This window comes from Arachis hypogaea, chromosome 15 (assembly GCF_003086295.3).
Source record: "Arachis hypogaea cultivar Tifrunner chromosome 15, arahy.Tifrunner.gnm2.J5K5, whole genome shotgun sequence".
Lineage (NCBI taxonomy): Eukaryota > Viridiplantae > Streptophyta > Magnoliopsida > Fabales > Fabaceae > Arachis > Arachis hypogaea.
The window spans coordinates 68,481,617-68,495,880 of record NC_092050.1 but is presented as its reverse complement, the minus strand read 5'-3'; the positions used below and the strand labels follow the sequence as shown (position 1 = coordinate 68,495,880).

Below are 14,264 nucleotides of genomic sequence, written 5' to 3'. Positions count from 1 at the left end.
GCTCAACTTTTGAGGAGGAAAGTACTTGGCTAAGAAAGCCGTGACCAGCTTATCCCAAGAGTTCAGGCTGTCTTTGGGTTGAGAATCCAACCATAATCTAGCTCTGTCTCTTACAGCAAAAGGGAAAAGCATGAGCCTGTAGACTTCAGGATCTACTCCATTAGTCTTAACAGTATCACATATCTGCAAGAATTCAGTTAAGAACTGAAAAGGATCTTCAGATGGAAGTCCATGAAACTTGCAGTTCTGCTGCATCAGAGAAACTAATTGAGGTTTCAGCTCAAAGTTGTTTGCTCCAATGGCAGGAATGGAGATGCTTCTTCCATGTAAATTGGAATTAGGTGCAGTAAAGTCACCAAGCATCCTCCTTTCATTATTATTATTTTCGGCTGCCATCTCCTTTTCCTGTTCGAAAATTTCTGAAAGGTTATCTCTGGATTGTTGTATTTTGGCTTCTCTTAATTTTCTCTTCAGAGTCCTTTCAGGTTCTGGATCTGCTTTCCACAAGAATGTTCTTATCCTTGCTCCTGCTCATATGACAAAGAAGAAGGCACAGAAAAATAATAATAATAATAGAGATCCTTTATACCACAGTATAGGGATCCCTTTGTGAGTGGAAGAAAAGAGGGGGAGACAAAGAATGTGATGTAAAGGAAGAAACACATCTGTGAGGATGGAAGAGAGGTGAAATGAGATGTTAGGATATGAATGAATAAATAGAATAGGATGAGAGAGAAGGAGGGAATTTTCGAAAATTATTTTTGAAAAGGGGTTAGTGATTTTTGAAAATGGTTTTTGAAAAATTGTTAGTAATTTTCGAAAATTAAGTTTTAAAACTTAAAATAATTAATAAATTAAAAGGAAATTTTGAAAAAGGGGAGAGATATTTTCGAAAATGAGAGAGAGAGAGTTAGTTAGGTGGTTTTGAAAAAGTTAAGAAACAAACAAAAAGTTAGTTAGTTAGTTGAAACAAATTTTGAAAAGATAAGAAGTTAGGAGGTTAGAAAAGATATTTTGAAAAGATATTTTTGAAAAAGATAAGATAAGAAGATATTTTTGAAAAGATATGATAAAATTAGTTTTGAAAAAGATTTGATTTTTAAAATCACAATTAATGACTTGATTCATAAGAAATCACAAGATATGATTCTAGAACTCAAAGTTTGAATCTTTCTTAACAAGTAAGTAACAAACTTGAAATTTTTGAATCAAAACATTAATTGATTAGTTATTTTCGAAAATTTTATATATAAAAATAAGAAAAAGATTTTTGAGAAATATTTTTGGAATTTTCGAAAATAACTAAGAATTTTGAAAAAGATTTGATTTTTGAAAAAGATTTTGAAAAAGATAAGATTTTCAAATTGAAAATTTGATTTGACTCATAAGAAACAACTTGATTTTAAAAATTTTTGAAAAAGTCAACTCAAATTTTCGAATTTGATGAGAGAAAAAGGGAAAGATATTTTTTTTTATTTTTGAAATTTTTATGAAAAACATGAAAAATATGCAATGCATGAAATTTTTAGATCAAATCAATGAATGCATGCAAGAATGCTATGAATGTCAAGATGAACACCAAGAACACTATGAATGTCATGATGAACATCAAGACACAATTTTGAAAAATTTTTAATGCAAAGAAAACATGCAAGACACCAAACTTAGAATTCTTTAATGCTTACGCACTAAGAATTCAAGAATGCATATGATAAACATGAAAAGACACAAAACAAAAAATCATCAAGATCAAACAAGAAGACTTACCAAGAACAACTTGAAGATCATGAAGAACACTATGAATGCATGAAATTTCCGAAAAATGCTAGATGCATATGCAAGTGACACCAAACTTATGATATGACTCAAGACTCAAACAAGAAACAGAAAATATTTTTGATTTTTATGATTTTCTAATTTTTTTGGATTTTTTTCGAAAATAGTATGAAAAAGAAAAAAAAATAAGGATTCCAAAATTTTTAATATGAATTCCAGGAATCTTGCCATGTTAGTCTAAAGCTTCAGTCCAGGAATTAGACATGGCTCACTAGCCAGCCAAGCTTTCAATGAAAGCTCCAGTCCAAAACACTAGACATGGCCAATGGCCAGCCAAGCTTTAGTCTTTAACACGAGAGTATATTGCTCTTTGATAACAAATTGCAAGCCTCAGTCCAAAAGAATTTAGACATGGCTTTACAGCCAGCCAGGCTTCTCATGCGTCATGAAACACTAGAATTCATTCTTAAAAATTTTGAATAAATTTTTGAAAACATTTTTATTATTTTTTTTTTCGAAAACAAAAGAAAAATTTTTTTGAAAATATTTTTGAAAGATTTTTGAAAAGAAAACGAAAAGAAAGTTACCCAATCTGAGCAACAAGATGAACCGTCAGTTGTCCATACACAAACAATCCCCGGCAACGGCGCTAAAAACTTGGTGCACGAAATTGTGATGTCCAGGCTCGAACAATCCCTGGTAATGGCTCCAAAGCTTGGTGCTTTGATCTTAATTCATAATTGTCACAACTTCGATACAACTAACCAGCAAGTGCACTGGGTCGTCCAAGTAATACCTTACGTGAGTAAGGGTCGAATCCCACGGAGATTGTTGGTATGAAGCAAGCTATGGTCACCTTGTAAATCTCAGTCAGGCAGATATAAAGTGATAATGGTGTTTTCGAATATGATATAATAAAATAGAGATAGAGATACTTATGTAAATCATTGGTAGGAATTTCAGATAAGCGAATGGAGATGCTTTTCGTTCCTCTGAACCTCTGCTTTCCTGCTATCTTCATCCAATCTGTCTTACTCCTTTCCATGGCTGGCTTTATGCAAGGGCATCACCGTTGTCAGTGGCTACATCCCCTCCTCTCAGTGAATAATATGCTCACGCACCCTGTCACGGCACGGCTATTCATCTGTCGGTTCCCGATCATGCTGGAATAGGATTCACCCTCCTTTTGCGTCTGTCACTAACGCCCAACAATCGCGAGTTTGAAGCTCGTCACAGTCATTCAATCATTGAATCCTACTCGGAATACCACAGACAAGGTTTAGACTTTCCGGATTCTCTTGAATGCCGCCATCATTCTAGCTTACGCCACGAAGATTCTGGTTAGGAGATCTAAGAGATACTCATTCTAACTTAATTCATGTAGAACAGAAGTGTTTGTCAGGCACGCGTTCATAAGGGGGAAGGATGATGAGCGTCACACATAATCATCACCTTCATCACGTTCTTGGGTGCGAATGGATATCTTAGAAGCGAAATAAGAAGAATTGAATAGAAAACAGTAGTACTTTGCATTAATCTTTGAGGAACAGCAGAGCTCCACACCTTAATCTATGGAGTGTAGAAACTCTACCGTATGAAAATACATAAGTGAAGGTCCAGGCATGGCCGAGATGGCCAGCCCCCAAAACGTGATCAAAGGATCATAAGGTAATCCAAAGATGGTCAAAAAGACGTCTAATACAATAGTAAGAGGTCCTATTTATAATAAACTAGTCACTAGGGTTTACATGAGTAAGTAATTGATGCATAAATCCACTTCCGGGGCCCACTTGGTGTGTGCTTGGGCTGGTCTTTGAGTGTTACACGTGTAGAGGTCCTCCTTGGAGTTGAACGCCAGCTTTAGTGCCAGTTTGGGCGTTCAACTCTGGTTTTGGCTCCTTTTCTGGCGCTAGACGCCAGATTTGGGTAGAAAGCTGGCGTTGAACGCCAGTTTACGTCGTCAATTCTTGGCCAAAGTATGGACTATTATATATTGCTGGAAAGCCCTGGATGTCTACTTTCCAACGCAATTGGAAGCGCGCCATTTCGAGTTCTGTAGCTCCAGAAAATCCACTTTGAGTGCAGGGAGGTCAGAATCCAACAGCATCAGCAGTCCTTCTTCAACCTCTGAATCTGATTTTTGCTCATGTCCCTCAATTTCAGCCAGAAAATACCTGAAATTACAGAAAAACACACAAACTCATAGTAAAGTCCAGAAATGTGAATTTAACATAAAAACTAATGAAAACATCCCTAAAAGTAACTAGATCCTACTAAAAACATACTAAAAACAATGTCAAAAAGCGTATAAATTATCCGCTCATCAGGGGTTTAAGTGTTTATGATGTGTGAATTTTAAGGTGGTAAGGAGGGGTATTTATAGGGTAAGAGAGAGGAAAGTCGTGTATGATGGGGTTGGGTTTGGGAGGGAAATATTTTGAATTTGAATGGTGAGGTAGGTGGAGTTTGATGATGGGTTTTTGGGGAATAGTGGATGGATGTGAGTGGTGAAGAGCTTATGGGGAAGAGGGTAGGATTTGATAGGTGAATGGTGTTTGGGGAATAGGTGTTGATGTGATTGGTCAAGGGTATTTGGGGAAGAGTATTATGGAAAGGTGTGAAGAAGAGAGAAAGAGAGTTGGGGTAGTTGGGGATCATGTGGGGTTGACGAATGATTGTCCCCAAGGGTGTATTGGTAAAGATTTTCTTCAATAAAATTGCGTTGCAAGTATAGCTCTACCAACAACAATCTTCGGGTGTCAAATTTAGAAGAGGGATTTGGTTGTCACAAGTTCAACCCCAATAGAAATAACCGAGGTATTCAAACCTTGGGTCGTCTCACAAGGAATGGGCAAACATATGCTTCAACATTAGTTAGAAATCCGGGGTTGTCAGTTATGAGCATGAAAATAAATGGGAATCTTAACAAGCTAGTAATCTTAAATTGCAACAAACTAATTCAATTAACTAAGCAAAACATGAGCAATTCCAATGAATAAGTAACATTCCACTTAATTCTATTATAAACCAAACAAGTAACTATAACTAAAGCAATTAATTGAGAAAGTTGGTTTTCAAATATGAATAATAAAAGCAACTCTTGGCTAGGCATGGGAATTGGGATCACCATCCTTGTCTAACAACCATATCTTGACAATTATAAGGAACCAAGCTCATTAAGTCTACCCTCAAAGTCTTAAGTACGTGATATCTACTCCTAGACTTGAAGTATGTCAAATGGCTTTGATCACATCAACCCATAAGTCCCAACCTACCTACTAATTAGATTAGTAGTGGGTTGGCGTCAATGAGTATCAAATTGACCACCAAGGGCTCCCAAATCATCAAATATATTAAACCCAATGACTCAAGTTTACCCAATTCCCTTGACCTAGGCCAAGAGTAAAGAAGACTACTCCATAATCAAAGTAAACAATTCATCGAACACATGGTAAGCATTAACAAAAGACATGTTCAAAATAGCAATTAAATTGGAATCTACAAATACCCACTAACAATTATCAACATACAATCATCAAAACAACAAGACTAAACATAGAAATCATCAATGTAACATCAACAAGTCAAGAATCACAACATTCATGAAATGGGTATGAAATGACAAGTAACAAGGATTCATAAACTATCACAAGATATAAGCAAAATTGTAGCAAGGAATTCAAATTGAGCAATTAAAACTAGCAATTAACAAGATCCAATTCATAAATCAACAAGGGAAGATCAAATTAAAACTAGATCTAGAGAGGAACAAGGGTTTCTCTCTCTAGAATCACCCAAGAACCAAAAACTAGCTAAAAATTATGTCCTAGTGTAAAATGATTGATCCCCCCTTTCTCCCTAGCATCCTTGGGTCTTTCCATGCAGAAACAGCTTGGAATTGGGCCTCATGAGCCTCAGAAATCGCCAGGCATGATTTCCTTTAATGAGGTCACATACAGCTTCCCACGCGTGCGCGGATGCGTCATCCTTGCGTGCCGCTTCTAGCCAACCTCATCCACGCGTGCGCATGGAGTGTGCGGGCGCGCCGATGCTGCTTTTTCCAAGATCTCAATTCTTCATGTTCCTCCCTTTTTGTACATGCTTTCTCCCTTTCTTCTAAGTCATTCCTACCCTATAACTCCTGAAATTACTTAACAAATACATCACGGCATCGAATGGCAATAGAAGATGATTAAAATATGGCAATTTTAAGGCAAAATAAGCATGTTTTCCATCATGGAGCAATATTGGGAAGTGAACACAAAACCATGCATTTCTTGCGAATAAGTGTGAGAAATATTGATAAAATTCCCCAAAATAAGCACAAGATAAACCACAAAATCGGGGTTTATTAAGGGTCCATAGATCCTGAGGTGTCAAGAAATTTGGGTCCCTACACCTTTCTGGCATTTAAACGCCCTCTGTTTGCCATTTCTGGCGTTTAACGCCATCTCTGCTACCTTTCCTGGCGTTAAAGGCCAGGCTGATGCACCTTTCTGGCGTTTAACGCCAACTTGAACAATCAGACACCCCAGACACCCTTTTCTGGCATTTAAACGCCAGTCTGTCTGCCAATTCTGGCGTTTAACGCCTAGAATGCTGCCAGACTTGGCGTTAAACGCCCATTTTGCTATCTTTACTGGCGTTTAAATGCCAGTAAGCCTGTCCTCCAGGGTGTGCTATTTTTGATGCTATTTTTTTATTTTGCTTTAATTCTGCAGCTATTTTTATGACTTCACATGATCATCAACCTAAAGAAAACATAGAATAACAATTGAAAACAATTAAATATAATTAAATAAAATTGGGTTGACTCCCAATAAGCGCTTCTTTAATGTCAATAGCTTGACAGTGAGCTTTTTAGAGAGCTTCACAGAGACTCAGAGCATGATGGTGGCCTCCCAACACCAAACTTAGAGTTTGAACGTGGGGGCTCTGCTTGACTCTGTATTGAGATAAGCTTTTCTTGCTTCCTCTCCATGGTTACAGAGGAAGATCCTTGAGCCTTAAACACAAGGTAATCCTCATTCAGTTCCAAGACTAACTCTCCTCTGTCCACGTCAATAACAGCTTTTGTTGTGGCTAGGAAGGGTCTTCCAAGGATGATGGATTCATCCTCATTCTTCCCAGTGTCTAGGATTATGAAGTCAGCAGGGATGTAAAGGCCTTCAACCTTCACTAAGACATCCTCTACAAGTCCATAAGCCTGTTTCTTTGATTTGTCTGCCATCTCTAGTGAGATTCTTGCAGTTTGTACCTCAAAGATCCCTAGTTTCTCCATTACAGAGAGTGGCATGAGTTTTATACCTGACCCCAGGTCACACAGAGCCTTCTTAAAGGTCATGGTGCCTATGGTACAAGGTATTAAGAACTTTCCAAGATCCAGTTTCTTCTGAGGTAATTTCTGCTGAACCAAAGCATTCAGTTCCTTGATGAGCAATGGAGGTTCATCCTCCCAAGTCTCATTACCAAATAGCTTGGCATTCAGCTTCATGATTGCTCCTAGATACCAAGCAACTTACTCTTCAGCAATATCTTCATCCTCTTCAGAGGAAGAATCTTCATTAGAGCTCATGAACTGCAGCATTAAGTTCCATGGGATCTCTATGGTCTCTATATGAGTCTCAGATTCCTTTGGTTCCTCAATAGGGAACTCCTTATTGGTCAGTGGACGTCCAGCAAGGTCTTCCTCACTGGAAATCACTGCCTTTTTACTCTCTCCAGGTTCGGCCACTTTGGATATGTTGATGGCCTTGCACTCTCTCTTTGGATTCTCTTCTGTATTGATTGGGAGAGTACTAGGAGGGATTTCAATAACTCTTTTACTCAGCTGACCCACTCGTGCCTCCAAATTTCTGATGGAGGACCTTGTTTCAGTCATGAAACTGAAAGTGGTCTTAGATAGATTAGATACTATGGTTGCTAAGTCAGAGAGGCTCTGCTTAGAATTCTCTGTCTGTTACTGAGAAGATGATGGAAAAGGCTTGCTATTGCCAAACTTATTTCTCCCACCATTATTATTATTGAAGCCTTGATTAGGCTTCTGCTGTTCCTTCCATGAGAAATTAGGATGATTCCTCCATGAAAGATTATAAGTGTTTCCATAGGATTCTCCCATGTAATTCACTTCTTCCATTCCAAGATTCTTAGGATCATAATCTTCTCCTTCAGAGGAGGCTTCTTTAGTACTGCCGGATGCAGCCTGCATTCCAGTTAGATTCTGAGAAATCATATTGACTTGCTGAGTCAATATTTTGTTCTGAGCCAATATGGCATTCAGAGTATCAATCTCAAGAACTCTTTGCTTCTGAGTCATCCCATTATTCACAGAATTTCTTTCATAAGTGTACATGAACTGGTTAATTGCAACCATTTCAATGAGTTCCTGGGCTTCTGTAGGCATTTTCTTCAGATGAAGAGATCCACCAGCAGAGTGGTCCAATGACATCTTGGACAATTCAGACAGACCATCATAGAATATACATAAGATGCTCCATTCTGAAAGCATGTCAGAAGGACACCTTCTGATCAATTGCTTGTATCTTTCCCAAGCTTCATAGAGGAATTCACCTTCTTTCTGTCTGAAGGTTTAGACTTCCACTCTAAGCTTGGTCAACTTTTGAGGTGAAAAGAATTTTGCCAAGAAAGCATTGACCAACTTTTCCCAAGAGTTCAGGCTTTCTTTAGGTTGTGAGTCCAACCATGTCCTAGCTCTGTCTCTTACAACAAAGGGGAAAAGCATAAGTCTGTAGACCTCGGGATTAACCCCATTGGTCTTAACAGTGTTACAGATTTGCAAGAATTCAGCAAAGAACTGATGAGGATCTTCCAATGGAAGTCCATGAAACTTGCAATTTTGCTGCATTAGAGAAACTAATTGAGGCTTAAGCTCAAATTTGTTTGCTCCAATTGCAGAAATTGAGATGCTTCTTCCATAGAAGTCGGAAGTTGGTGCAAAAAAGTCACCAAGCATCTTCCTTGCATCTCCACCATTGTTATTGGGTTCGGCTGCCATGTCTGCTTCTTTTTCGAAAATTTCTGTAAGGTCCTCTCCAGAGTGTTGTGCTTTAGCTTCTCTTAGCTTCCTCTTCAGAGTCCTTTCAGGTTCAGGATCAGCTTCAACAAGAATGTCTTTATCCCTGTTTCTGCTCATATAAAAAAGAAGAGAACAGAAAAGAAGAGGAATCCTCTATGTCACAGTATAGAGATTCTTTTATGTGAGTAGAAGAATAGAAGAATAGAAGAATGAGGTAGAAAGGGAATAAGAAGAATTCGAACACAGAGAGAGGGAGAGGGTTCGAATTATAAGTAGAAGAGAAGTGTTAGTAAATAAATAAATAAATAGAAAGAGATAAGAGAGAGAGTATTCCAATTTTAATTAAAAGAAAAGAAAAATATTTTTGTTTTTATTTTAATTATAAGTTAGTATTCGAATTTATTAAAAGAAAATAGAAAAAATTAAAATTTAAAATAATTAGTTAATAAAAAAAGATTTTTGAAAAAGTTGTTAGTTATTTTCAAAAATTAGAGAGAGAAAAGTAGTTAGATGGTTTTGAAAAAGATAAGAAATAGTAAACTTTTTTGAAATTAACACAAGGAAGCAAGTAGTTTAATTGAAAAAGATTTGAAAATAAATTTTGAAAAGATAAGAAGTTAGAAAAAAATATTTTGAAATTAAATTTTGAAAAAAGATATGATTGAAATTTATTTGGAAAAATGATTTGAAAGAGAAATTAAAAAGATTTGATTTTTGAAATTAAAGTTGATGACTTGACTAACAAGAAACTAAAAGATATGATTCTAGAATTTAAAGATTGAACTTTTCTTAACAAGAAAGTAACAAACTTGAAATTTTTGAATCAAAACATTAAATGTTAGCAATAATTTCGAAAATTATGAAATAAAATTAAGAAAAAAATTTTGAAAATTTGTTTAAAGATTTTCGAAAACATTAAAAGAAAATTGAAAAAGATTTTGAAAAATTTTAAGAAAGAATTCAAAAATATTAAAAGAAAAATGAAAAAGATTTGATTTTTGAAAAAGATTTGAAAAGATAGAATTTTTAAATTGAAATTTTGACTTGACTAACAAGAAACAACTAAATTTTAAAAAATATTTGACCAAGTCAACTCAAAATTTCAAAATTTATGAGTAAAATAAGGAAAATATATTATATTTAATTTTTTTAATTAATGAAGAAAGAGAAAAACAACAAAATAAAATAAAACATAAAAATTTAAGATCAAAACACATAATGCATGCAAGAACATTTTGAATGTCAAGATGAACACCAAGAATACTTTGAAGATCATGATGAACATCAAGAACATATTTTTGAAAATTTTTAAGAAAAGAAACACATGCAAGACACCAAACTTAAAAATTTTTTACTTTTTAACACAATGAATTCGAAAATATATATGAAAAACAACAAAAGACACAAAACAAGAAAACTTAAAGATTAAACAAGGAAAAGCATCAAGAACAACTTGAAGATCAAGAAGAACACAATGCATATATTTTCAAAAATTTAAGAAAAATTAAAATATGCAATTGACACCAAACTTAAAATTTGACACAAGACTCAAATAAGAAACACAAAATTTTTTTGGTTTTTTTTTATGATTTTATTAATTTTTTTTTTTGTATATTTTTTTTCGAAAAATTTTTGGAAATAAAAAAATAAGGAAATTCAAAATTTTTAATAAGAATTCCAGGATTCATGCATTGTTAGCCTAAAGCTTCGGTCCAATAGAATTAGACATGGCCAAATGGCCAGCCAAGCTTTAGCAAAACATTGTAAATAACAATATTAGCTTTAAAAATTGAAAGGCTCATGCAATGTTATTCTAAAGCTCCGGTCCAAAAGAATTAGACATGGCCAAATGGCCATCCAAGCTTTAGCATAACAGATACAGACATGTCCTTTCTACAGTGGAAAGTGGAAACCTCAGTCCAAAAGATTAGACATGGCTTAACAGCCAGCCAGGTTTCAACATATCCCATAAAGCTCTAGAATTCATTCTTAAAAATTTTTGAATGATTTTTTTCGAAAACACAATTTTTTTTCAAAAATAAAAATAAAAAGCTTAAACATAAAATAAAATTACCCAATCTAAGCAACAAGATAAACCGTCAGTTGTCCAAACTTGAACAATTCCCGGCAACGGCGCCAAAAACTTGGTGCATGAAATTGTGATCACACTTTTCACAACTCCGCACAACTAACCAGCAAGTGCACTGGGTCATCCAAGTAATACCTTACGTGAGTAAGGGTCGATCCTACGGAGATTGTCGGCTTGAAGCAAGCTATGGTCATCCTGTAAATCTTAGTCAGGCAGATTCAAATGGTTATGAGGCTTTGATAATTAAAAGATAAATAAAACGTAAATTAAAATAAATGTACTTATGTAATTCATTGGTGGGAGTTTCAGATAAGCGTTTGGAGATGCTTTGTTGCTTTTGAACCTCTGCTTTCCTATTGTCTTTATCCAACCATGCGTGCTCCCTTCCATGGCAAGCTGTATGATCCTCTCGGATGAAAAATACCAGGTACGGTTTCTGCACGGCTAATCAACTGTCGGATTTCTCGTCTCGGATGAAAAATACCAGGTACAGCTACCGCACGGCTAATCATCTGTCGGTTCTCACTAGCATCGGAATAGGATCTCTCTATCCTTTTCCACACTGTCACTGTGCCCAACATTCGCAAATTTGAAGCTCTTCACAGTCATCCCCTCCTAGATCCTACTCGGAATACCACAGACAAGGTTTAGACTTTCCGGATCTCAGGAATGCTGCCAATTGGTTCTAGCCTATACAACGAAGGTTCTAATCTCATGGATTCGGATGTTCTGTTGTCAGGAGAGACGATGCAAATCGTGGATTAGAGACCCAAGAGATTATACTCCGGCTGTCGTCCAATGACTACGTTGAACATCATGTAGACCGCTTCTGGTTGTCAGGCACGCGGATCTTGGCTAAGTATGTAACGAAGATAGTGCGTGATTGTCACGGGTCACCCCTTGATAAACCCATATTTTATGATATATATTGTGCTCAATTCAAGAGATTTATTCAATCCTTCACCCACTTATTCATGTAAATTGCATGGTTTTACTTTCCCTTCCTTATTATGTGATATATGTGAATTACATGTTTCCTATGCTTTGAAATTATTTATTTTAATTACCTTTTATTACCATTCGATGCCGTGATTTGTGTGTTAAGTAGTTTCAGATCTTCTAAGGCAGGAATGACTTAAAGGATGGAAAGGAAACATACAAAAATGGAAGGAAAGCACAAAATGGAGTTTTTGAAGAAACTGGCAGTGACGCGAACGCATGGACGACGCGGCCGCATGCCTAGCGCGAAAAGACAGCGACGCGAACGCGTGACTGACGCGGACGCACGCCATGAGCAGAACACAGATGACGCAGACGCATGACCGAAGTGAACACGTAATAAGGAAATCTCCAGATGACGCGACCGTGTGACCCACGCGGACGCGTGACAGACACCACGCACCAGAAATTACAAAAAACGCTCCCAGCAATTTCTGAAACCCTTTTTGGCCCTGATCCAAGTCCAGAAGGCAGAGATTAGAGGTTATGAAGTGGGGGAATGCATCCATTCAAAGGAAGATCTCCAATTATTCACTTTTCATAGTTTATATGTAGTTTTTAGAGAGATAGGTTCTCTCCTCTCTCTTAGGTTTTAGGATTAGGATTTCTTGTTAATTCAATTTAGTATTCTAACTCTTTATCAGGTTCAATATTCCTTTTGCTTTATATTTCTCTTTTATTTTCAGATACTTTAATGCTTTCCTTTAATTACTTTTGTTGCCAAATTGGCTTATGAACCATTCATGTTTAGATTCAAATTTCTATTTAATATATTTTGAGGTATTTCAGAATTATGATTGCTTTCCTTTATTTACATTAATAATTTGTATTTTCTTCCTCTTGGCTTTGGTTGATTAATTGGCAACTCTTGAGTTATCAAACTCAACGTGATTGATAATTGTTGTCTTTGCTAATTGAATTGAACTTCAATAACTCCAGTCCTTTCTTAGGAATTGACCAGGACCTGAGGATTAAACTAATTAGTCACTTGACCTTCCTTTGCTTTAGTAAAGGCTAACTAAGTGGGATTAAAACTCAATTCTCATCACCATTGATAAGGATAACTAGGATAGGACTTCCAAATTTTCATACCTTGCCAAGAGTTTATTTTATAGTTATTTATTTATTTTATTTGTCATTTAAATTACTTGTTCCTTACTTTCAAAACCCCAATTTACAAAACTCATAACCAATAATAAGAACATACCTCCCTGCAGTTCCTTGAGAAGACGACCCGAGGTTTAAATACTTTGGTTATCAATTTATTTAGGGGTTTGTTACTTGTGACAACCAAAATGTTTGTAAGAAAGGACTTTTGTTGATTTAGAAGCTATACTTGCAACGGGAATTTATTCTGAATTCTAGACCACGCAAAAGTTCCTCTCTTCAAAATGGTGCCGTTGCCGGGGAACTGCAAACGTGTGCCTTATTATTGGTTATTGTAAATATTTTTTCTTTTACTTGTTTATTTGTTTTTGTTTTTCCCTTTTTATTTTTTTAGCTACTATGAATTCTCACCCCTCTCGCTTTGAGTTTGGTTCTAATATTGTTGAAGGGAACGGAAGTTATAGTAGGAACATGCATCAAGGACAGAGAAATCAAAGATGGATGGAGCCAAGAGGATTTGATCAACCCTTTAGGCAACAACACCCTCCAAGATATCATGGACAAAGACCATTCTACAATGCATACCAAGCTGATAGATATGGTGGACAACCTTGTAACTACCAACAAGCCCCACCCTATTCCTATAGACCATCCTCTCAACATAACTTTGAACCACCATAGAAAGTACATAAGAGAAAAAGGTCATATGGCCATGTGGCCAGCCTCCTAGGTCAAAAGATGGATCAAAGATACGAATACAATAGTAAAAAGTGCTATTTATACTAAACTAGTTACTAAGGATTACAGAAAATAAGTAACTAAGTGCAGATAGTGCAAAAATCCACTCCCGGGGCCCACTTGGTATGTGCTTGGGCTGAGCATTGAAGCTTTAACGTGCATAGGCCATTCTTGGAGTTAAACGCCAGCTTGGGTGCTAGTTTGGGCATTTTACTCTAGTTTTGGTGCCAGTTCTAGCATTTTACGCCAGAAAGTTTCTGGTTGGCGTTTAACGCCAGTTTGGGCCATCAAATCTCAAGTAAAGTATAGACTATTATATATTGATGGAAAGCCCAAGATGTCCACTTTTCAACACAATTGAGATCGCGCCAATTGAGTTTCTGTAGCTCCAGAAAATCCATTTCGAGTGCAGGAGGGTCAGAATCTAACAGCATCTGCAGTCCTTTCTCAGCCTCTGAATCAGAGTTTTGCTCAGGTCCCTCAATTTCGTTCAGAAAATATATGAAATTATAGAAAAAC

General features: G+C 36.3%; 1 non-coding gene across 1 annotated transcript; it reads left to right on the top strand.

Moving 5' to 3' along the window:
- The first annotated feature begins 8,278 nt into the window (after positions 1-8,278).
- Positions 8,279-8,386, top strand: LOC112752163 (small nucleolar RNA R71). Its single transcript, XR_003176611.1, has one exon. It is a non-coding gene; the product is annotated as a small nucleolar RNA R71 (small nucleolar RNA).
- Positions 8,387-14,264: the final 5,878 nt, after the last annotated feature.